Source organism: Microcebus murinus, chromosome X (genome assembly GCF_040939455.1).
Source record: "Microcebus murinus isolate Inina chromosome X, M.murinus_Inina_mat1.0, whole genome shotgun sequence".
Taxonomy (NCBI): domain Eukaryota; kingdom Metazoa; phylum Chordata; class Mammalia; order Primates; family Cheirogaleidae; genus Microcebus; species Microcebus murinus.
The window spans coordinates 18813411-18841147 of record NC_134136.1 but is presented as its reverse complement, the minus strand read 5'-3'; positions in this window follow the sequence as shown (position 1 = coordinate 18841147).

Sequence of the window (27737 nt, the reverse complement as noted above, 5' to 3'; positions counted from 1 at the left end):
TATTTCATAGAAACAATTTTAAAATTTTATTGAATGAAATAAAAGATGACCTAAATACATAGACACATGATATTGGTTTATAATGTGATTTGACATTCAAATGCATATAGGAAGATCAATAAATGCTACCCTACTAAGAGGCTTTCCATGTGGTAAAAGGTAATAATGTTAGATCTTTTAGATGATCGATATAAGGTCAATATACAAAAAGAGAAAATGACATTTCTATAAATCAGTAACAGGTCAGAAGATGAAATTTTTAAAGTAGTACTATTTACAATAGAATAAACAAAAGTATCTAAGTGTAAATTAAACAAAAAAGTATAAAAATCTCTAAACAGAAAAGCCTAAATATCCCTGAAATTAAGGAAGACCTAAATAAATTGAAGGATATACTCTATTCATAATTTATAAATCTCAATATTATAAATATGTTAATTTTCTCAAAATTGACCTATAATGTCAATATAATTATGGTTAAAATTAAAACCAGATTTTTTTTTGTGTGGAAATTGACAAGTTGATTCTAAAATATGTATGGAGATGTGAGAAGCCAAGGATAGCTGAATAAATAATTAAGGAGAACGATTCTAGGGGATTTGCACTAGCAGATATTAACTTATAGAAACCAAGATAGTGTAATATTGGCAAATGAATGGACTAATAGACCAATGGACCATAACAGAGAGGTCAGAAACAGATTTCTAAAGAAGTGGACATTTGATTCATGATGGAGATGATGCTGAAGAGGAGTGAGAAAAGAATGGCCTTCTCATTAAATAGTAATGAGTCAATTAGATATTCATATAGAAAAGGGAATAAAACTTTACTGTATCTCATGTAAAAATCATACATATAAATAGTAAAAATAAAAAGCTTTGTAGAATAGAATGAAAGATAATATTTTTGTAATCATGTCATAGAGATAGATTTGCTGGATATTAAATTTAATCCATAAAGGATTATATTGATGGATTGGATTTTATTAAAATTAGCTTTTATTCAAAAGACACCATTATGAGAGTAAAATAACAAAACATTGTATGGGTGATTTGCAACACATATAACCAACAAAGGAACTTGCATAAGCAATATATAAAGAGCCTCTAAAAATTAATAACTGAAAAGACATACCAAACGAAAAATGAGCAAGAGACTAGAATAGGCATTTCAAGATTAAAAAAATAATAATAACAACACCAACCATAGGCAAAGTTATGGAGCAATAAAAACGTTTAAAGATTTCTAGTAAGCATATAAATTAACATAACCACTTTGGAAAAACAAGTTTGGTAATGTCTAGCAAATATCAGGACACTATACCCAAGGACTAGCATGATAATATTTCCCAATTATCACTAGTCTAAGTTTACACTTTTTTTTCTCAGAATAGTTATAAATAGCATCTCCTTTTATTCTCACACATATCATTCATATCAAAATACATCAAATTGCACATGTTAAATATTAGCAGTAATCTACATCTATGACAGTTTGGATAACAAATTCTATGGTTGCCTAGTCTATGACCCAAAAAAATTCACTCCTAGGTCTATACCCAACAGAACTCATGCATATATCCACTAAAACACATGTGTCATAATGTCCAGAGTAGTTTATTTGCATTATCCCTGTGGAATACTATACAGCACTGAAATTAATAAACTGCTTTGCTCAATAGCATCTTTACATCATACAAACATAGTGAAATAAACTAAAACCACATAATACACACTGCATAATTCCATTTTTATAAAATTCAAGGGAAGGCAAAACTAAATTGTGGTTTTAGAATTAGGAAAACGATGAATATCCTGGGAGAAAAGGAGTTAATGATTGAGAGGAGGTACGCAGGATACTTCTGGGGTACTGGTAATATATTTTTCTTGATGTGAGTGATAGTTACATGTACATTCTCACTTTTTAATTCATTTGGCTATATACTATTTAATTAATGTACTTTTCTGAATCTATGTCATAGTTCACTAAAAAGATTTTTAAAAAACAAATAGTTATAATTATTGCTTTGGTTAGGATGTTTGCCTTCTCCCAAACTCACGTTGAAATTTAGTTGCCATTGTAACAGTATTAAAAGGTGGAATCTTTAAGAGATGTTTAGGTCATGAGGGCTCTATCGCTATCAAAGGAGTGGGTTTACCCCCCTCTTGCACATACTCTTTCTCTTCCTTTGCCCTTCCAGCATATGATGACTTCAATAATGTAATTATTCAGAAAGAAGGCTCTTGCAAGATGCCTCTAAAACTGTGAGAAAATAAATTTCTGCTTTATAAATTACCTAGTCTCAGGTATTCTCTTAGAGCAACAAAAAACAGAGAAGGCAATTCTATAAGGTTCTATAAAGTTTGTATTAAAAACATAAGTTTTCCTCATCCCTAATTTTCTGTTCTTCAGACTCAATCTCTTTCAACATTTTAAAGTGATATATTTTCAATATTTTCTCCATATCTCTAATAGCGTGCTATTATGGTGATTCTTGGATTTTCTATTCCTAAGATTTTCCATTATATTTTTTTTTATGGAAAATAAGAATTCACTCTTTCTTATTACCCTGTTGCTGTCTCAAACCTCTCCTGTGCACAAGCATTCTGCTTTGCCATACTTCTAATTTTATTAATTATATTTTGCTTAAATCAATTTTTATTTTTCAGATGGTTATGTTTTTAAAATGCTACTTATAGCATTTCATTTTGGAAAAAAAATATCTTTTCATGGAGTTAATAATTTCCCTGTATTTTCATTTGCTTAGTTTTGAATATTTATTCATAATTCACTTCTAATTTCTTACTCCATTACATAAATGTCATCTCAATATTGTTCAAACACATATGATATTTTACTAACTTCTTATTTTTTAGGAAACCTTTACTGGAGCCCTTTGACCTACTCCAATCTCTACTGTATAACCTCTAGCATTAAAGAAAAATAATTCACATACTTGGTAAAATATTAAGGAACATTTTATTCAATGAGTATTGCAATAGGGGAGAGAGACTGAGCTCAACTCAGAATACAACAAGAAGAAGTGGAGATTTATAGCCAAAAAGCAGGGTGAGAGAGTCAAGAGATGAAAAATTGAGAAGAGAAGATGGCTTACTGGAGACATCAGGTGTCAAAAGTCTCAAAAAGAAAAAAAAAGTTTTATTTGGGGGGGGGCATAGCTCGGGTGTAACTCTGAAAGAAAAGTGCCAGAGCCTACCATAGATTCCAATGAAAGAAGTTGAGGAGCAGAACAAGAAGGAGCAACATCTCCCTAGAAATCAACCCCAAGAAACTTGGAGCCCAGCAGAAAGCCTGCAGCTGCCATCTTGGGGGCTCCAGGTTGTGAGATGGATGCAGCACCCAGGGATGGACAACAGAACTATGTGAGACAGCCAGCACCTGAGCCCAAGCCCAGACCTGGCCCCAAGCAAGCATCACCATGCTTCGCACTGCTGGTCCCCAGACACACTGCAGCTGTAGAGAAGGATGTCAGTGCCAAATTAGTTGCAACCTATAAGCCTGGGGAAAGTTTCTCCCACAGCCACCAGTGGGAGTGGGCATGGGGTCTGGCCACTGCCTCTGGAAGACTTATCCTGAAACCACCACCATTGGAAGGAGACTTCAGGAAGGGAAAAAAATGGTGGATTAGAAGCAGCCCACGAACCCACAGCTCCCAAGGAAAGAAGAGAAGATAGGAAGCAGGTGCCTACCTATGTACAGCTATTCTCAGAAGGAACATTGTGAAATCACAGAGAAGCAGCACAAAACTCTCAGTGTGGGGGGAAAGAAAGGTAATGGGGTGATACATTTAATAATATCAAAGTACATGTGGGGTAGATTACAGGTTAGAAGGCTGGGGCGCACTGTGCTCACCCTGCAGGTTCTGTGACTGAGTTCTGAGAAGGCTTTCTCTACTTCCACAGATCAGGGACCTGCCTAGAGTCTGTGCTGGGTCATTGCACCAAACAGGCATGGTGGGGATTAGGCAGCAGCTAAAGCCATCCTGAGCTATTGTGTGCACAGCACCAGGTCAGCAGGTGACTCAGTTTTGCAGCTGTGACCTTCACATTTCCCCCACTGGGCTGAACAGCAAGTGGACCAACCGGAGGCTCCTGTAAGCTATATTTCCAGTGACTGGAAGGAAAGCGCCCCTCCCGAATAGAGTGACAGGATCTGAGCATAGGAATTGACTGCAGTGCTATGGGCTCTGACCTGGGAGGCTTTTGGCAACTGCTTTGGTGGAAAGTAGAAGGTACAGGGAGAACTCCACGGTCTCTGGGCCATTAGAAATGGCCCAGGTGACTTGGCATCTGCACAGTCCCCAAGCCTGTGGACCAACCCATCACCTGGTTGGCCTCAACTCTGCCCTCCAGGTCACAACTGCCTACTGCCTGCTCAGCCCAACTATGCCCTCCAGGTCCCAACTGACTGTCACCTTCTCAACGTTGACCCTGCCCTCCAGGTCAGATCAGCCCTGCTGCCAGTATGGTCCTGCTTACAGCTCTGAGACCCTGCTCAAAAGCCTTGCTTCTTGTTGGGAAAATATGATTGAGGAATTAATGATATGTATCTCATAAGACCATTATTTTATTGTATTGCCCTATATTACTATATTAAAGACAGAAACAGGAGTTTGCAGGGTTTTTCCCTGAAGGAATGTGTGAACTCAATAGTTCACTTATTAGAGGCTGCTATCATAGAAGAGCTATAAAATCTCCAGTAGGGATGTTTTCCAGGAAGGCTTCCCAGTATCTCAAAATCTGTGAGCTTCCCTGTGTCTTGAAAGACAAAGCAAGGCAAACATGGCCCACAGAATGGGAGCCGGAGAGAATGAGTGGCCTTTGCCCAGAGATGCGCTCTAGTGGTTATAAACAACCTGTTTTATAGAGATGGGTTTGTTGCTCTCTCCCGACTGTCTGCCTTTAAGTCCACAATAATAAATCAAACAAATATAGAGTCACTATACCTCTTTTGTTATACCTTTGTTAATTGATAACTACCTCTTAGAACTTAGAAGTTAGTCCCTGAAAGACTTTGTATCTGTTTGTTCACCTAGATAGATTAGAAGCCCCTTGAGAGGACTTTTGACCCTAACTCACTACCTGTATCCCCTAGCAACTGCATTCCCTGATATGCAAATATATTACCCTGACAACTGGTAATTGATGTCTGTGATTATAAAAACCTGTATGAATCTAACCATATTCCTGGACATTCACGGAGATATGTCCAGTCTCCTAAGTACCCCACTGTGATTATTCTGATCTTTTTATGTAAAATTATAAACTATACATTAGACTTTGTATATTCTTTTATTCTATTTCCTATCAATTTTCTTATCCTCTGTGGTGACCTCTATCTAAGGGATCTGGCTTCGTGGGGAGAAGTAGCTGATCTCCTTATGGCCCTGCCTCAACTCTCCCCTGTGGCTTCTGGCTCCTCCCCATTCTCAGCTTTGAGTCTCACATGCCAGAGCCTGAGGTTCTGCCTGTATGCCTCCAGAGCTCCCACCAGGCCGAGATACTACCCCTGAGATTCCAGCACTGCACCTGGCCCCCAAGACCCACCGCAGATCTTCCTCCACTGCCACAGGGCTAGCAGAACTGCTCCAAAGTCCAATGCCCTGCCAGGGACCTCTCAGTATCGAGCTGCCATCACACTGAGACTTGGTTTGAACAAAACCCCACAGACTGGTAGCTCATAAACATTGCCTGGAGAGCCTCGCCCAGCTGCCACTGTCATGTCTATGGGGAGACACAAGCACAGGAATCCCCACAACACCAACTTCAGTGAAGAGGGTTTTGCCGAGCTTCCAATTCCAACACCCTAAAACTATCAGGTGAAGAACCCATAACCCAGTGCAAACAGCATCCAGCACAGGCTTGAACAAAGGCAATCAAAAGTAAGCAGATCAAATCAGAACAACTGTATTATAGGCTTCTAGTGCACACATCCCTCCCCTGCCTTGTCAACATTCCAGACTAGGGGATAAAAGCACCATGTAGAGACCTCGCCTTCTTCTAATTAAATATGAGAGTTCCTTCCCAACAAAGAAAAGTTGCCCTGCAAACTTATTATCCCTGAGTCAAGAAAATAGGTTTCAGGTGAAAAGAAACCAGCAAAAGAACCCTGGAAACATGAAAAATCAAAACAAGTCAACACCCTCCAGAGATCACAATGGAGCCACAGTAGCAAAATCCAACTACAAGGTAATTGTCAATTACGTTGTAATTGTTTGACTGAAATGGAATTCAGAATATGGATGGTAAATGAGATGAATGGAATTGAAGAAAAAGTTGAAAAACAACAAAAAAAAGCCAAAAAAATGGTTTCAGTAAATTAATGAAAAAGTCACTAAAGAGCTACAAAACATAAGAGGGGATATAATAGAACTCAAAAAAATTAAAATTAATTCAAATGAAAGAGTCATTTGGAGAATTTCAAAACAGCAGAAAGCTGTTTAGCAACAGACTAAACCAAGCAGAAGAAAGAATCTCAGAGGTTAAAGACAAGGCTCTTGAGCTAACCCAATCATTTAAAGAGGCAGAAGAGAGAATAAAAAAGGTGGAACAATCACATAAAGATATGGCACTATGCAAAACAAACTAACATACAAATTATAGGTTGCCTGAGGGAAAAGAAGAAAGAGCTAAAAGCATGGAAAATCTATTTGAAGGAATTATTGAGGAAAACTTCTTTGGTATTGTCAAAGATGCAGACATCCAGACACAGGATAGACTTCAAATTCCAGGAAGATTCATAGCAAATAGGACATCTCCAAGACACACAGTCATAAACTTGGCCAAACTCAAAATAAAGGAGAAAATTCTATAAGTAGCTAGATGTAAGCAACAACTGACCTATAGGGGAAAATCCATTAGGCTAACAGCAGACTTCTCAGTGGAAACTCTACAAGCCAGAAGGGATTGGGACCCTATATTCAAATTTTTTCAACAAAACAACTGCCAGCCTAGAATTTTTTATCCAATAAAATTAAGTTTCAAAATTGATGGAGAATTAAGTACATTCCAGACAAGCAAACATGAGAGAAATTATCACGACCAGATCTTCCCTGCAGGAAATACTCAGAACTGCATTATACATGAACCAACACAATAGATACCCAGCAGTATAAAACCATGGAATAAAGCTAAAGCTCACAACTCTTATAAAAAAAATAGCACAAGAATGGAAACAAAGCAATAAGGTACTACCCAACATAATGAATAGCACAGCATCTCATGAATCAATTCTATCTCTAGCATAAATAGTTTCAATACAGCACTCCAAAGACATAGGCCATCTGAATGGATGAAAACTCATAACTCAACTATCTGCTGTCTCTAGGAGACACGTCTAAATCCAAGGCCAGCAGAAGAAAACAAATAACAAAGGTCATAGCAGAAGTAAATGATATAGAAAACTAATATAAAAAGTTAGTGATAAAAAGGTGGTTCTTTGAAAAGATAAACAAAATTGACAGAACTCTTGCTAGATTAATCAGGAATAGAGAAGAAAAGACCCAAACAAGCTTAATCAGAAATGAAATATCACTGAACTCCAGTGAGAATTGTCTTTATCAAAAAGTCCCAAAACAATAAATGTTGGTGTGGATGCAGAGAGACAGGAACACTCTTGCACTGCTGGTGGGACTGCAAACTAGTTCAACCTCTGTGAAAAGCAATATGGAGATACCTTAAAGCGATACAAGTAGATCTACCATTTGATCCAGCAATCCCATTACTGGGCATCTACCCAAAAGAACAGAAGTCACTCTATGAAAAAGACATCTACATTTGAATGTTTATAGCAGCACAATTCACAATTGCAAAGTGTGGAAAAAACCCAAGTTTCCATCAATACATAAATGGATTAATAAAATTTGGCATATGTATAGCATGGAGTACTATTCAGCCATAAAAAACAATGGTGATATAGCACCTCTGGTATTTTCTTGGATAGAGCTGGAACCTTTTCTACTAAGTGAAATATCCCAAGAATGGAAAAGTAAGCACCACATGTACTCACCACCAAATTGATTTCATTGATCAACACCTAAGGGCACATATAGGAATATCATTTATTGGGTGTCAGGAAGATGGGAGGGGGGAGAAGGGGATGGGTATATACATACATAATGAGTGTGATGTGCACCATCTGAGGGACAGACACACTTGAAGCTCTGATTCCGGGGAGGTAAGGGGAAAAGGCAACATATGTAACCTAAACATTTGTACCCCCATAATATGCTGAAATAAAAAATTTTTTTCCTCCCCACTTCCAGCATAGAGGCTCCCGGCTCCACCTTACCCCAACATTTCTTCTTTGTATGAAAAGAAGGGCTACCCTTAAACTAGATGACAAAGTTAAGCCAGTCATGGGCTTCCCAGCACTTTGGGGTCATTTGGACTCACTCATTGTATGCAAGATAGTGATAATATTGTGGGGAAGCAAAACAAATATCAATGTGTGCAAAGATATGTAGGTAGACTCAAAGACTCAAGAAGTTTTCTTTGGATACATGGACTCAAAATGATGGAGATCAAACTTTATAACTTCAACACAGTACTACATATAATATGTTATAGATGACCTTTGTCTGTTTTATAAGCTGCTTTTTAAATGTATTATTTTAAAAAAATTACAGAGGATTTTGAAAGAAAATCATTCACCAATAGTCCCTTAAGTAAATCATGATTGCTTATTTTTTTCCCTAGATTGTAAACCTCTTGAGGAAATGAACTTCTGATTAATCTTTCCCATGGTATGGTCTGACACAGACAAGTGTTAAATAAATGACTCTTGAATGACTATTTCCAGAATTTATCCACATGCATGTGTATTTTATGTAGGTATATTCCATAGTGTGCAGTGTACTATATATACAATGTATTAATTAAGTTTTCACTTGGTAATAAAGTGTATATTATCAATATTTTTATATGTTGCATTGTAATTATACTTTTGCCTAGCCATTCATTCAATAAACATTTATTGAGCTCCAACTAAAAAAAAAAGAAATATAAAAGAATATATTACAACAGATAGCACAGAAATACAAACCATCACCTGTGAATACTATGAAAATCTCTATGCACATAAACTAGAATGCATACAGGAAATGGACTAATTCTTGTAAACACACTACCCTCCCAGACTCAGTCAAGAAAAAGTAGAACTCCTAAACAGACCAATACCAAGCAGTGAGACTGAAGCAGTAATAATAATAATAATAATGATAATAAATTCCCCCCCACAAAATAAAGGCCTGGAACAGATGAATTCACAGCCAAATGCTACCAGACTTTAAAGAAGAGCTGGAATTATTCCTTAACAGTGAGAAGGAGGGAATCCTCCCCATCTCATTCAATAAAGCCAGTATCATCTTCACACCAAAGCCAGGAAATGACAAAACAAAACAAAAAAAAAAAATAAAATTACAGACCAATATCCCTTATGAAATACATGCTAAGATCCTTAATAAAATACTAGCAAACCAAATTCAAGAACACATAAAAATATCATCCACCATGACCAACTGGGCTTCATACCAGGGATCAAATATTGGTTCAACATATGTAAATCAATAAATGAGATTCACCACATAAATAGAAGCAAAAACAAAGATCATATGAGTGTCTCAATAAATGAAGAAAAAGCATTCAACAAAATCCAGCATCCTTTCATGATAAAAAACATTAAAAAACTCAGCATACAAGGAGAATCTCTGAAAACTATAAATGCCATATATGACAAAACTACAGTCAACATCATAGTGAATGGATAAAATTTGAAAGCATTCCCACTAAGATCTGGAAGAAGACAAGGTTGCCCACTGTCACCACTCCCATTAAACATAGTGCTAGAAGTCTTATCCAGAGAAATCAGTCAAGAGAAAGTAATAAAAGTCTCCACATCAGGAAATAGGAGGTCAAACTATTGCTTTTTGCTGACTATATGATCTTTTATCTAGGAAACTCCAAAGACTCCACCAAGAGACTCCTAGAAGTGATAGATAAGTTCAGCAAAGTCTCGGGATATAAAGTCAATGAACACAAATCAGTATCATTTCTATACACCAGTAACAGTCAAGCCAAGAATCAAATCAAAGACTCAACACCACTCACAATAGCTACAAAGAAAATAAAATACCTAGGAATACACTTAACCAAGACAGTTAAAGATCTCTACGAGAAGAACTACAAAACACTGAGAAAAGAAATTGTCGATGACACAAACAAATGGAAAAACATATCCTGCTCCTGGATCAGTAGAATCAACATTGCTAAAATGTCCATACTATCCAAAGTGACTTACAGATTCAATGCAATCCCCATCAAAATACCAACAAAACATTTCAAATATCTAGAAAAAATAATTGTACACTTCATTTGGTACCAGAAAAGAGCCCAAATCACCAAAGAAATCCTAAGCAAAAAGAACATCTCTGGAGGCATCACATTACGAGACTTCAAACTGTATTACAAGGCTATACTATCTAAAATAGCATGGTGCTGGTACAAAAATAGAGACATAGACCAATACTACAAAGTAGAAAATTTAGATATAGAACCATCTACCTACAGCCAATTATTCTTTGATAAAACAGACAACAGTGCACACTGGGGAAAATAAGTCCAATTCAATAAATGGTGCTGGGAAAATTGGATAGCCACATGCAGAAGAATGAAACAAGACCCCTGTCTCTTACCACTCACAAAAATTAATTCAAGATAGATAAAAGACTTTAATTTAATGCAAGAAACCATAAGAACCAAAGAAGAAAATGTAGGAAAAGCCCTTCTAGACATTGGTCTAGGCAAAGACTTTATGACTAAGAATACAATGGCAATTATAGCAGCAACAACATTAAATAAATAGGTCTTGATTAATTTACCAAACTTCTGTACAGCTAAGGAAATAATCAACAGAGCAAATGGACAACCTACAGAAGAGGAGAAAATATTTGCAATCTACACATCTGATAAAGGGCTAATATCCAGAATCTACAAACAACTAATCAGATCAGCACAAATAAACAAACAAACAATCCCATTAAAAAGTGAGCAAAATACATGAATAGAACTTTTTCAAAGGAAGATGGAAGAACGTCCAACACACATATGAAAAAATGCTCAATGTCTCCAATCATCAGGATCAGTTAATCAGCTACATCTTATTACAGGTGATGTCATCACAGATTGGCCAGACCTCTGTATATGATGCAGGTAAACACAACTTTAGTAAGAGCTAATATGAGGCATTTCTAGGAAAACAGAAGAAAAAAAAAAAGATTAACGTTTGGCGCAAACTATAGATTAATTTTTCTAGAGTCTTCTGAATCATCTTCAGATTGCAGTTGAAATCTGACATTTTTCTGGAGTGTACTACGAATAAGACGTTCAAGTGAACTTTTTGAGTAGTCCACATATTAGCAGGAATGAAGGCTGCTTACATAATTTGGTGTTATTTCTTCTGCAGTTTAAGTTGTATAGCTGCAGTTTACAGAGGTTTAAGAAAAGTGTCGTTTTCATTTCTAGTGCTTTCTACCAGAAAAATGGAAGAAAAATTTGAAAATTTTAGTTTGGAGATATTAAACCAGGAAAGAATTTAGGATACAGTTCAAATTGTAGGCAAATAATAAAAACTCAAAACTAATGGACAAGGCTGGACTCTAATAACAAGGCTGTACTAAAAGCTAATTTTTTTCTCTCTAATGCCTCATTTCTACCAAAGATAAATCACAATGGAACCAATTTATTTGCAAAATAAGTTTTAGTCTTATTATACTTGCCCTGATTATTTGCATAAAGTGCAAGAAGTATAGTGATTAGTAATATAGGCTCTTTTTAAATTGGCTTTGTTAGAATTTTTTAATAAGGAATCTTGGATTAGACTTTTAAAATTCTCTCAAGGCTGGAGAATCCAAGGATTTATCTGTGCTTGCAGATAGATATGTGAATTGGATAAATTCCTCTTTTCTCAAGGTCCCCAAATAACTTGAAGTTCTTAGGCCTGTCAAAAAGTGACAATCTTTATTTACCACAGATCAGGAACTTTATAAAGAAAATGCACACACAATTTACCCAGGTCAATCTTTCCAAGGGCCTTTTTATTGGCTCTATAAAGCTAACCTCAATTTCTCAAAGCAGTCTGGTCATATCAGAAAATTTGCCATTCCAATCAAAGCCATGGTAAAATAACCAATGTTTCCAATTATGTCATGTTAGAAAAGAAAACAGATTCCTAATAAACTTATGTAAATAACTATAATGCCATAAATTAAGAATATTCATAGAATTTCAAAATTATAGAAAAATCAAGTAAAGAGAAAGAAAATTCTTCTGTATTTGCTCACATTTTTGGTAAGCTATAAATAGCGGAAAAGAAAAAAAAAACTTTTTTTGACTCTGGAAAATGAAACATTAAAAAGAATCAGCAATGTCTCAAGAAAAAGATCATGAAAAAAATAATTTTAGCTTTCAGCTAAGCCCCATGTAAATAACTCTCATTCTGCTTGATGTTGAATTAGCAATTGTCTTGTGCACACCAGTTATTTTTTGTGGTTATATTATAATTTTTATTGTTGTCAGCTAGTACACCAGTTTTTTAGAGTTTTAGAAGTTGTTTTTACTAGTTCAATGGTACGATCTACAAAGTTATCAGACTTGTGTATTTAAGAGTGCCTGTAATAGTTTTACTATGAATAATCTTCAAGGAGAAGCACATTTTGGACTATAAATGATTATTATCTATTTTTTGAGAAGAATCAAAGTAAAATAATCATTATATGTAGATGACAAATGTCTTAGAATATCCACATTTAAAGACACAATTGAGAAGGAAATTTGGCATTTGTGTGGCACATAACAATTTAACATAAATAATCATAATTATTACTAATAACATATACCAAGACTTATCAGAATTTTAGAAATCTTATATAATTTTTGAACATATATTAATAACACATTTATACGAATATATCCAAAAGAAGTTAAAAATAATTTCATATTTGACAGTGTTTCATGTATGATGTTAGCATACCAAATTTAACCTTAATATGTCTCTCTTAGACTTCCAGGGAGCCCTAAAATCCCAAAATTTAGTTTGAAGTCAAAAAGACTGAATTTAGAATTTGAATTTCTGATTTTAGAAAGTTTGTCAAATATCAAAAGTTTAAAATACTTACTTAAAATAGGTTCACAAGTCACTGTTATATAATAGTGATTCACTTAGCCAAAGTAATAATTCAAAGTTTTTAAAAAGCAAAATTTTTTACTATTTGACAGAATGAAACAGTTTCTCAATCATGAGTACTAATGAAGACACCATAAAACAAACAAAATCTGCTTTTATTATTGTTCTCAAAAGCTAAACAAAAATCTTTTGACTATCTCCTATTAAAATTTTATGAAAATCTTGTTCAAAAAAAGAAAACCAAGTTTTAACCTTTGTATTAATTTGTTATTAATGCTAAAGTTAATTTTAATTAAACCTTATACACAAATTCATCCAATCGTAATCAGTTTGACCACAGGTTAGATTTCCACAAACCTTTTACAAACTTTTTACAGTTTTTCCCATTCTCTTTCTTTTTCCAACTATCTACATCCATTCAGTTTTACCCATTATTCCTTTTATTTCTTGAATTTCAAGCAATCCTTAAAACCTACAAACTAAACAAAATTACTTTTCTTTTAACAAAAATCACATTCTCATGCCTTTATATGAATTTTTACCAAAAATATTCTACTTTCCTTATACACTTTGCATATAGAATTGATTTTCATATATATAATGCTTTTAATTACATATATTATTCATAATGCTAACTCTTAGTAACCCCTATTTTAGTGAAAAATCTAGGACGTCAATTTGAATTATGCACCAGAGGTAGAGCCCAGGCCAAAAGATAGAGCTGTGAAGACAATGCTTAGAGAATATAATCTCTCTCAGCATGGCCAAAAGGCACAGCTGGGATGGGCAGGGAGTGGGCCTGGTGTTGTTCAGAATCCAATGGCTTAAATCCAAAGACATAAGCTCGCAGAAAAAGACTGTACTATCAATTTTGTAACTAGCTTTATTTGCTAAAAATTACTAAAATCATGTGAACTTTTAAACCATTTGGGCTCATTAACTTATGAGTACTCATTCATCCTTAACTAAATTGGGTACAATGTCCAGAATATATATAATATAAATATTTGTATAGACACACACACACACACACACACATATATATATATGCAGATACAACATGTAACATACACATGTACACATAAAGACTTTGTAGTTTTGATTTTAGAATTTTAGCCATAAGACAGGTAAAACTCCCTAGTTTAAAATGACATTCAAACTGTGACCCTGTAAATGGTAAAGGATAAAGTTTATCTGAAGAAGCCCTTACAGAGCATTAAAAAAACAGGGAAGCAATTTTTATCTCAAAGTACAGAGAGAGAGAGAGAGCATTTAAGCTATTTCTAGAAGGAGTTTGGGTGTGCTAGAGGAAGACTAAAAATTGATGCCAAGCTAAAATCATAGGAATTTACCATAGTATTTTATAAGGAGACTGATATCATTTGAATAAGTAGCTTTTAATTTAGTGTCTATTCTGAAACTGTACAACTCTCAGGGCAAAGTCCATTAAGGAACAGGAGGCAACAAAGTATTTGTACTTTTTAGGGCCTAATATTTGAAATAGTTGCAGTTGGGAGGTAAATCATTTATATTTTTAAAAATTGTCAAAATCACAAGGATGTTTCAATTTCAGTACTTGATATAGGTCTGTTCAGGAATTCTATTTCTTCCTGCTTGAGACTAGGAAGGCTGTGTGCTTCTAAGAAATTGTCCATTTCCTCCATATTTTCCAGTTTGTGTCCATAGAGGTTTATGTAGTATTCATAAATTATATCTTGTATCTCCATGTCATCCCTTGTAATTTCTACTTCCTTTCCTAAAAAGAAAAGTCCTGGACCACATGGTTTCACACCCGAATTTTACCATACCTACAAAGAAGAACTGGTGCCTATCCTGCAGAAATTATTCCACAACATTAAGAAGGATAGAATCCTCCCCAGCACATTTTATGAAGTGAACATAACCCTCATACAAAAACTAGGAAAGGATGCAACAAAAAAAGAAAACTACAGACCAATGTCCCTTATGAATATAGATGCAAAAATTCCCAACAAAACCCTAGCCAATAGAATCCAGATGCTTGTTAAGAAAATAATCCATCACAACCAAGTGGCCTTCATCCCAGGGATGCAGGGATGGTTCAACATATGCAAATCTATAAATGTAATTCACCATATAAACAGAAGCAAAAACAAAGACCATATGATCCTCTCAATAGACGCAGAAAAAGCATTTGACAAAATTCAGTACCCTTTTATGATAAGAGTGCTCAACAAAATAGGCATAGATGGGGCTTACCTAAAAATAATACAAGCCATATATGACAAACCCACAGCCAATATCATACTGAATGGGGATAAATTGAAAGCATTCCCACTTAGAACTGGAACAAGACAAGGATGCCCACTATCTCCACTTCTGTTCAACATAGTGCTGGAAGTCCTTGCTACAGCAATCAGACAAGAGAGTGGAATTGAGGGCATCCAAATGGGAGCAGAAGAGATCAAACTCTCATTGTTCCCTGATGACATGATATTATACCTAGAAAACCCCAAGGATTCAACCAAGAGACTCCTTGATCTGATAAATGAATTTGGTAAAGTCTCAGGATACAAAATCAATACACAGAAATCAGAGGCATTCATATGTGCCAACAACAGTACAAGTGAGATTCAAATCAAAGACTCAATTCCCTTCAAAATAGCAACAAAGAAAATAAAGTACCTGGGAATATATTTAACTAAGGAGATAAAATACCTCTACAGGGAGAACTATGAAACACTGAAGAAGGAAATAGCAGAGGACGTAAACAGATGGAAGAATATACCATGCTCATGGGTAGGCAGAATCAAGATTGTTAAAATGTCTATACTACCCAAAGTGGCCTACAGAGTCAATGCAATCCCTATCAAAATACCATCATCATTCTTCACAGATATAGAAAAAATAATTTTATGCTTCGTATGGAACCAGAGAAGACCCCGTATAGCAAAATCAATCTTAGGCAATAAAAACAAAATAGGAGGTATTAATTTACCAGACTTCAAACTATACTACAAGGCTGTAGTAATTAAAACAGCTTTTTACTGGCACAAGAACAGGGACATTGACCAGTGGAACAGAACAGAGAACCCAGATATAAAATCATCCTCATATAGCCAACTAATCTTCGACAAAGCAGACAAAAACATACACTGGGGAAAAGAATCCTTATTCAATAAATGGTGCTGGGAAAACTGGATAGCCACATATAGAAGACTGAAACAAGACCCACACCTTTCACCTCTCATGAAAATGTTTCTTTTTAAAGAAACATTTATCTTACTTGTTTGTTCAGTTTATTGTAACTTCTATATTATAAGTAATTTTCACTAGAATTTTTGAGGCATTTATCAGCTGTCCTCTATATCTTTTGTTTAGAATTCTAATGCTATTAATTCTGTTTTATTTGTTTATGATTGTTTTTTATTTCAATTTTTATCCTTAGTATTAAATTCTCTTGTTTTCTTCTCTCTAAAGGCTTGAGAAGTTAAAATTTGCCTGATTGATCTGTTTTGTTGTATATCTAGCATTATTCATCTCAATGGACACTCAGGGGACCCTTTCAAGGTAGAAACTTAGGATCATCAGTTCTGGGATATTTTCTTGAATTACTTTTTTTATGACATCCTCTTCATTTTCTATATTATTTCTTTTATATGTATGTATTCTGTTTCTCTCAATACTCTATATTTTTCATCTTTCTCACCTATTATATTTTTCGGTTTTTACCTCCTAATTTCTAAGAGATTTTCTTAGCTTTAAATTTCTCCTTTTTAGATTTTAAAGTTCCCTTTTAATTAATTGTCTGCTTATATATTATAGTGGAACATTAAAAGTTTGAATGAATGCTATGTATGGTCAAGTAAGGGTTCATTATATTTGTCTTTTGGTGTCAGGTTCTTCAGATAAGATTCTTCCAATCTTCTGTCTGAAGAACGCGTCCTTAGCAGCCAACATTCCTGAAATTAAAGCTGGAAGTCTCATTAAGCAGGGGGAATAATTTCAAGTATCCCTCTGCTTTCTATGAAAATCTTCTCCTCTCAATTATGCCTTATATCTTTCAATCAAAGGCCTTTCATTTTACTCTAAGGACTAAACCTCTAGCCCAGGAGTCAGAAAACTATGGTTTACAAACCAAACGTGGTTCACTGCAGGTATTTATAAATAAAGTTTTATTAGAATATAACCACACCTATTTGTTTACATATTGTCAATGGCTTAATTTGCATAACAGCCAAATAAGGTAGTTGTGATATAGACCATATTGCTTGCAAACTCAGAAATATTTTCTTTTTGATCCTTTGCAGAAAAAGTTTGCTGACCCCTGCTCTAGCCTTAGGGAGGAGAAACAGGAAGCTAAAAAATGTTAAGAATTTTGAAAAATAAAAATATTTCCTTTTTATAAAAGGAAATATAATATACATATATACATTAAAAGGAGCACATCATTAAAATATGGATTATGACATAAATATCAAGTGAACTATAAGTTGGTCAAAAAAACCCAATATTATTACCTTCCCTAAGAAATTCTTCCCCATTTCATTCAAAATGCCCTTCCATCCTCTCAGAATTTATTTCTACACTGAATTTTATAATATTTTTTAATTTTCTTTATTGTTTTACCACCAGTGTTGAAGACCTAAAAGACAGAGTGTATTTTTTCCTGTTTTTGAAATTTATACACAGATGTACTATTTTGCTCCTTTCATTTTTTTCACTCAATATTATTCATATGAGGTTCACCTTTATAATTGCCATACTTTATTTTCACTGGTATTTGAAGTGAATTGTGGATGCATATGGCAGAATTTAAGACCCATCTTATTTTTATGATTATTTGTAATGTCTTCAAAATATTCATTATAATAAAGTTGTTATAAATATTCTTACAGTTGCATTTTAATGTACATGAGTATCAATTACTTTAATGCACACATATAGGAATGAAAGTATGAAATAAAAGGGGTTATTTGTCTTTAACTTTACTAGATAATGACAAACAATTTTACAAAGTGATTGTACCAATTTACACCTGCACTAGCGGTTAATGAGAATTCCCATTGCACCCTTTTATCACACTATGATTTTCAACAATCTTGTGAATATGCAATAATATATCTTAATAGTTTCAACTGGATATTTTTCAGAATTTTTAATGGGCACTTATATTTTTCTTTTGTAAAGATCTTTTAAAAATATTTTCCTCACATTCTACTTAGGTTGTCTGTCATTTTCTCAGGAAATTTGTAGAATATTTTTATAGACTCTTGATGTTTTCTTTGTTGGTCATTGTTAACAAACTAAATTTGGTCCTCCCAAAATTTGTATGTTGAAGCTCTAAGCCCAATATGACTGTATTTGAAGAGAGGAGTTTTAATTAAGGTTAAATGTAGTTATAAGGGTGAGGCCCTTCCCCAACAGAACTGATGTTTTTATAAGAAGAGGAAGAGACACCAGGAGTGTACATGCACAGAGAAAAGGCCATGTAAGGATAATTGTGAGAAGGCAGGTGTCTTTAAGACAAGGAGAGAGGTATTAGGAGAAACCTAACCTGCTGACATTTTCAGTCTCTAAAACTGTGAGAAATATATTCCTGTTGTTTAAGCCACCCAGTCACCCTGGCAGATTAATATAGTACCATTTATTGCAAATATGTTCACTTATACTGAGGCTGAAGTGAAACATGTTTGATAGCATTTTTATTACCAGTAAGTAACGTTTTTACTTATGTTGAACAATTATCCTATATCCTTCTGCTTTTGCTTGTTATCTCAAATACTATGAAAAACACATTACATTGTTTCATTATTGGTGTAAATTTTTCTATTTCTCCCTTTTATTTATTTTTGCTTTATACAAGTGAAGGTTATATTTTTTAAGTGTATAGAAATTTATAATCCTTATATCTTCATGGTTAATTAGAATATCAATTTGAGCTGACCCTTTCTCTCTACTAATGCTTTTTTCCTAAAATATACTTTTTATGATAATCATACAATCACATTAGCTTTCTTTTAGTTGTAATTTCATGGTGTATATGTTTTGATACCTTTCTTTCAATATCTCTGTGTCCTTATGTTTGAGATGTTTCTCTCATTATATTTTTATGATTATATTTTTTCAGATACAGTTCCAAAAACTATCATTTAATTCACTGATTGAGGTTTAAATTCACTGTCTCATTTTGTCTTTGCATTTGTCCAGTTAGTTCTTTTTATCTGGATTTTAAAAAAACAAACTTATTTCTTACCTTATGTTAGATCGTTGAAATATTGATTTTGCCATTCAACGATTTGTAAACAATACATTTTTTTCCTATTCTCCTAGGGATTGTCCTGGCTATTACAAAATGTATGCTTATATATAAAAACCTAAAGTCCATATACTAGATAAACAAAAAAAAAAAAAAAAGAAAGAAATTAAAAACCCTAAAATCAATCAATGTTTTACTTTCATCTACAACATAAGAACTTTAAAATATTTGAAATATGTATATATGTCTTTTCTGGTGAATAAATTTTATATTATTTAATATTTGTCAATTATAACTTTTTAATTCCATGAGATATGATTATATTATTGGTTTATATTTTCAATGTTTATTTAGATTTAGATTTATTTAGACTACACATTTTTCAATTTCTTACCTGACATTACTACCTTTATTTCATCCTTGGTGACATTTCTATTACTTATAATGCATTCTTAAGAATTTTCTTCATTACAGATCTACCAATGAAAGAGTCTCTTTGATATTTTCTGAAAATGTTTCTATTTTACTATTCTTGAAATACATTTTTGCTGCATATGAAATTCTATACTTTGGTTATTTTATTTAAAAATATTCAAGATACCTTTCTCTGTGATAATCCCTCTATTTTTATTGTCAAGAATTCAGCTGTCAGATTAACTCTCAGTTGTTGAAGATAACCTTTCTTTATTCTCAAGATACTTCAAATATTTTCTCTGTGTCTTTGGTGTTTTATATTTTCAATATAATATGCCTAAATGTGGATTTCTTTCTAATTATCTTGATTGGACTTTTTTTGGGGGGTATCTTGATTCCATACAATATTATATTCCATTATTCTGAAAATTTCTGACTTTTTTTTTCAAATATTGTTTGCCTTACTTTTGTGCTTTTCTTTTTCTGGGATACTCATTAAAAATATCTTAATTGTTTCACACTGTTTTCCATGTATCCTAACAATTCCCTGTTTTTATTCTTTTTCTCAGTGACTTAATTTTGGGTAATTTCTTCCTCCAACTTATTGTACAGTTTTAAAAATTCTCCCTACAATCACATTTAAGATGCTATTAAAATTATCTGTTGAGATTTTTTTAAATGTTTATATTATTTTTCATTTCTAAAAATTGCATTTCATTCTTCTGGAAATACACTGGGTTAGCCTTCATAGTTTTCTGTTCCATGCAGATATTTCATGGTTGTCATTTGATCCCATCAACACTTAAGTGTATTTGTTTTATAATATCTGTCTGATAATTAAAATATTTGAAGTATTTGTAGATATTTTGATATTTATTCTTTCTGCTACTTCTGCCTTATCAATTTTTGTTTCCTCATGTGCTTGGTTAACTTCATTGAATTCCACTTATTGTTACTGAAAAAATATTTTTACCTTTAAATGGAGGTCTAGGAAGGCAATGCCTTCCTTCAAAGAGAGCACTTGCCTTAGACAAGCACCTAGAGACAGTACCTCTTGAGAACCACTTTAAACTAAATACCTCACTGGAGCTCTTTTGGACCACTCAAATAATGCAAATTTGGATTTTAAAAGTATGGAAAATTTTATTTAGTTTGATATTATACTCATTTTGAGAGTGTAGACTTTTAGTTTGCCAACTTAATGTGAAGAGTTTCTACTATTATAATCATCACTGTGTGAGGACCTGGGATCTGATTTTTGTTCCTCCATCATGCAAGACTATGCAAATCAAAGTTCAGCATATTATTTTAATTTCAAAATATTTGGGGGTACAAGTGTATTTTTTGTTACATGGATGAATGCATAATACTAAAGTCAGGGTTTTTTATTGTGTCCATCAACAAAAAGTGTAGATTATATCAGATAGGTAAGCTTTTATCCTTCACCCCTCTCACACTCTCCTCCCTTCTTAGTTTTCAATATTCTTTACACCACTTTATGACTGTATGCACCCATCGTTTAGCTCCCACTTGTTAGTGAGAACATGTGGTATTTGTTTTTCCATTCCTAAGTTACTTCACATAGGATAATGTTCTCCAGTGCCATACAAATTGCTCAAAAAGAGATCATTTCATTCTTTATATGGCTAACTGATACTCCATGGTGTATATATATATATATATATATATATATATATATATATATATATATCACATTTTCTTTATCTGCTCATCAAATGATAGGCACTTATGTTGATTCCATATCTCTGCAATTGTGAATTGTGTTGTGATTAATATTTGGGTGCAGATGTCTTTTTGACATAATGACTCCTTTTCCTTTGGGTAGGTACCCAGTAGTGGAATTGCGGGACTAAATGGTGGGACTAATGTTAGTTCCTCTGTTTCTAATTTTCATTTTCTTATATTATTGATTTTGTTTATTTTTTCAAAGAAGCAACTTTTGTTTCATTGATCCTTTGTATTGTTTGTATGGCTACCATTTTGTTTAGTTCTGCTCTGAGCTTTGTTATTTATTTTCTTCTGCTAGCTTTGGGTTTGGTTTGTTCCTTTTTTTCTAGTTCTCTGAGATGTAATACTAGACCATTACTTTGTGATCTTATTGTCTTTTTGATTTAAGAATAGATGGCTATGAATATCTTCCTTAGGGATGCTTTTTCTGTATTCCATACATTTTGAAAGCTTGTGTCCTCTTTTTCATCCAGTTCAAAAGAATTTTTGATTTCCATCTTAATTTCATCATTGACTCGAGGATCATTTAGCAACAGGTATTTTAATTTAGATGCCTTTGTGTGGATTTGAAAGTTTCTCTTGGAGTTCATTTCTAGTTTGATTCCACTGTAGTCAGAGAAGATACATGACATAATTTAATTTTTTCTGAATTTTCTGAAACTTGTCTTAGGGTCTAACATATGATTTATCTTGTAATCTGTCCCATGTGATGATGACAAGAATGTATATTTTGTAGTTTTGGTGTTGAAATGTTTGATAAATATCTGTAAGGTCCATTTGTTCCAGAGTCTTACAGTCCAATATTTCTTTGTTGATTTTCTGTCTCAATTATTTTCCAGTTTTGTTAGTGGAGTGTTGAAATCCCCAGATATTATTATGTTGCTGTTGATTTCTTTGCTTAGATCTAGTAGAATTTGTTTTATAAATCTGGGAGCTCCTATGTTAGCTGCATATATATTTAAGATTGTTATATCTAATTGAACAATTTCCCCTGTACCATTACTTAATGATAGTCTTTGTTCTTTTATTAACTATTGTTGATTTAAAGTCTGTTTTATCTAATATGAGAATAGCTACTCCTGCTGCTTTTGTTTTCCATTTCTGTGGAATATTTTTTTTTCCATTCCATTTACATTTAGTATATGAGAGTTCTTGTGACTTAGAAAGGTTTCCTGGAGACAGCATATATTTGTATTGTGCTTGTTCATCCATTCAACCAATCTATATTTTAAGAGGAGTATTAAGACTATTTATGTTCAATGTTAGTATTGATATGTGAGATACCATTTTGTTCATTATGCTGAATGATAATTTCTTGTTTTCTTTACTCCATTGTGCTACTGTTTTATAACATCTGTGAACTGTAACTTTCAGGTGTTTTTACACTGGTATATATTGATTGTTCTTTTCCATGTATGCAGCAATTTTGAGCATTTCCTATAGGGCAGATCTAGTCATGCCAAATTATCTTATTATTTGCTTGTCTGGGGAAATACTTTACTTCTCCTTCATTTATGAAACTCAGTTTTCTTGGCTGGCTGTTTTCTGTTTAAAACTAAAAATAGGAGCCCAATCCTTTTTGGCTTGTAAAGTCTTTGCTGAGAAGTCTGGTGGGTTTTCGTTTGTAAGTTAATTGTCCCTTTTGTCTTACAGTTTGTAGGATTTTCTCCTTTGCTTTCACTTTGGCTATAGTGATAACTGTGTGTCTTGGTGATGTCCTATTTGCTATGAATCCTCCAGGTGTTAGATTAACATCTTGTATGTGGATATGTAAATCTCTGTGATACCAGGGAAGTTTTCCTCAATTATTCCCTCAGATAGATTTTCCATGCTTTTTGCTTTTTCTTCTTGTCCCTTGGGGATACCTATGTTTATTATATTAGCTTATTTCACATAGTCCTGTACTTCTCTGAGTGATTGTTCATTCTTATTTATTTATTTATTTTTTACAATTTTGACTGACTTGGTTAATTCAAAAGCCTTGTCTTAAATCTCTGAAATTGTTCCTTCTGTTTGGTCTAATCTGCTGATAAAGCTTTCTGTTGTAATTTGAAATTCCTTAAGTAACTTTTTAATTTTTTAAAAATTCTGTTATATCTTTTCTCATGCTCTCTTTAGAGAATTTTTCAGCCATGTCCTGAATTTTTTTGTTGTTATTTGTGTTGTTTTTCAACTTCTCATCAATCTCATTCATCTTATTTGTTATCTATAAGCTGAATTCCATATCCAACATCTCAACAATTTTTTTTAGGTTGGGTTCCATTGTTAGAGACCTATTGTGATCATTTGACAGTATCAAAATAATTTGCTTATTCATAATGCCAGACTTCTTATGTTGATTCTTTCTCATCTAAAATTTTTTCCAGCTCAAGACAGATATGTTTGTGGTGCACCTTTTGTCCTCTGCTGGAAACTCTCCTCTTTAGTGTAAAGAAAGGAAGGTCCCTAGATGGCCCTCTTGAATCCCACTCAAGAAGACTGTCCTGACAGGAGAGGAGCTGATGCACTGAGAAACTGTAATACAGATGTTCTTTCATTCCCTTGTGGTTATCATAGTCATTGTCAGTCCTATGGGATATTTGTGCAGAGTGGTGTGTTGGCCTCCAGGCTGCCATAAAGTTCAACTTTTTAAATCATTAACAAATTTCCTAAGAATAAATTCTGCTCAAAAGCTTTGCTTAATTATCTGAGATACTATTTTTTTAATCAATTGCTTTCAATAAGCTGTGAAATTTTTTAAGCCTTCAATAAAATAATACATTTTTCAGTATTTTTATTAATAGTTATTATCAGCAGTAGAATTGATTCAGAAAACTTAGTTTGCCATCTCCAGAAATGATAATTTCAAGATGTGTCTTAAATAGATTTTCAGGCAATGCTTTATTTTTTAGCTACTTTCTTACCCCACCCTTTTTAAAGAATTACTTGTGAACTTTGTAATATAAATTAAGAAGATTCTCAATTTTCTCTACTGGCAACTTAAAATGCAGGCTTTTTAAAAAAGGAAACAATAGTTTGGTCTTTTATACAATATTAGCCTATTAGAATCAAATAAGCAAGTACTTAATTTCAGCAAAATTTCTGAAAAAAATGTCTATTTAATGTTACAGAAAGCTTTTTTCCAGTAAAAAATAAATTAGTACCAACATGATTGTCTTTCTTGGAAGAAAATATTAGTAAAATTTTAATAATTCTCAGATTTGCAAGTCTTTTTTTTAAGAACTAGCATATTTCAATTTGCACAACTCTTGAATTCAGGTCACTACCAGTAGTACTAAACTAATGTAAATAATTGACTTTTCTCTTCTTTTATACCAGATATATTAAAATGATGTAGGACTTTACAAAAACTTGCAATCAATTTAGTCTTTGTCAAACTTGCAATCAATAAATCACAAAAATATGGGACTGGACCTGAAACAGTAGGTACACAGTCTCAATAAAACATGGAAAAATATCAGGAGCAAAAGAAATTCCAAATAGAAGTCACTTAAACCACATGATCCCTCTATATGTTTTGGTGTTGTTTTTCATGAATACCTATTGCCAAACTTGGAAACAAAAAACAAACATGGCAAAGATTTTCCAGTAGCAATATCTGTAATATGTTGATTAATTTTAGGCATGCGGTATGAGTTACTTGTTGTTAGTGATTTGCTCTTTACTACTTTCATAACATTAACTCTTTCTAGCCACCACTCCTTAGAAGGTTATGATCCCCTCTGCATTACTTCAGGACATCTCCCTAGGCTCTGCCTGGGAGTCTATTAAAGAAGTTTCTTATACTTCATTCAGATGCAGTTCTTTGGGGTTTCTAGGGCAAATTAAACTCTTCTGTCTGCTTTGCACCTTCCAAAATTTTATATCTGCTATCCTCCCACAATCATCTTTATTGATTGGATTTATCCACTTAAAAATACATTTAATTTTATTTTAGTTCTGTTTCAAGGGATTGAGCTAAAAGGACTTGGTCAATCTACATTTTATAGTCAAATATCAGTAAGATTTTCATATACATATATATATATACATATATACACACACACACACACACACACGTATATATTTGTTACCAAATTAAAATACCATCATATAGCATTTGATGGTTTTTAATTTTAAAATGCACTAATCTTATTTCTTGTGAAATTAAAGTAGCATTACTTTAAATTAGTAATACCAACAATCACAATGAATTAGTGCAAAAATCCCAATTCTATATTCAAATAAAACAAATTTTACCTCAACATACTATTGCTGATAAGTACTTGCAAGTAAATAGTTGTTAATTGGCAGAAGGGTAAAAATAGCAGTTCATCAATTTGGATTTGTTCAAGTAATTAATAAAAATAATAATTTATTCAAAATTAATTAGAACTTTTAAATTCTGATATTGACAATGCATTACAATATCATCTACAGAATAATATGACACTTTATTAAATGTTTAATATTGTCATATATTTTATGTTTATCAAAACTACATAATAATACAGTTTGCTATTAGATATGATTCACTGACTTTCCTATCAATATGGACCAAGTAACCAATAAATATTTGATCTAGCCATTTTTTAATTCATATTTCAAGATCCTGTATGTATTTAGAAACTAGCATATATTTACTGATAAGTACTAATACTATTTTTTTTTACTTCAAGCATTGGTTTTGATTAGTCACAGTGATTATTACAACTGGTTGATATTCATGCCAAATTAACTGTCAAAAATTTTCATAGCATGCATACCATCAATAATGTACATTTTTCCAAAATATACTTTTCTGGAATCAGAGATGCATTATAAAAAATCTTTTATTTCTCTGCCTTCCTCATCTTTAATGATCTTCCCTACCCATCTTCTGATATTAGGAGGGCAATGAATTTATTTTTCCTGTCAAATGATCATAATCACAGAATGGAAAAGATATTATAAATGTAATGGAAAAAATCAGTTTAATGACATGTTAGTCAAAGCCTTTCTATTTGTTACCTTTTTTGGCTATCAATTTCATAATTGATACCTACTTCTCTTCTAATTATATTTCTGCTGTGGATTTTAATAAGATTATATTAATGGGAAAGCACAGCAATCTAAATATACTTGACTGAATAATAGTTATCCTCTATCTGGAAATGCCATCCTGACAATCTTGTAGTTACAGGAGAAATGTTCTGTAGTTGCCAGATTATCTAAATCAAATATATTATATCAAGGGACAGATTTGGAAGTTACCTAAGAAGCTTTGATATCCCTGTCATAATGATTTTAAATAGTGTCATAATGTACTCTGACAATAATGAAGATTATTTAGAAATCAATTTCAAATTTAATTTTCTGACATATTAGTTTCATAAACCTAAGCATAAATATAGCAATTTGCTGTGATTCATATGAGGCAAATGTGAGATATGAAATAATTGAAGTGACTAATGTGACATTAATTATGCTTGGTTTATTATTGAGTTGAAGGTAGAGAAAATCACAATTTAAAAATATTTGGTGATCTCTTTTTATAAATAAAGATGAGCTAGCTATAGATGTTTATACATGTCTAAATAAATTATCTAATTTTAAGGAGATTTCAATTTTCAATTTTATACCTCATTGTATACAGTAACTTTTTAATGTTGAAAAAATTAATGAGAACCTTCAATTGGCAGTTTTCTAAGTTTAGAAAACATAAAGAGGTGTCAAAAACAACTTCTGTAATATATACTATATTCAGAATACATTCTGTTCAGGTTTTTTTTGAGACAGAGTCTCACTCTGTTGCCGGAGCTGGAGTGCCATGGCATCAGCCTAGCTTACAGCAAACTCAAACTCCTGGGTTCAAGCGATCCTACTGCCTCAGCCTCCTGAGTAGCTGGGACTACAGGCATGCGCCACCATGCCCAGCTAATTTTTTCTATATATTTTTAGTTGGCCAATTAATTTCTTTCTATTTTTAGTAGAGACGGGGTCTCGCTCTTGCTCAGGCTGGTTTTGAACTCCTGACCTTGAGCAATATGCCCGCCTCGGCCTCCCAGAGTGCTAGGATTACAGGTGTGAGCCACCACACCCGGCTCTGTTCAGTTTTAAGAGAGTAAGGTTACCTAGATTAATGAAAATTAAGTAAAGAATTAGAATCATGTGTCCC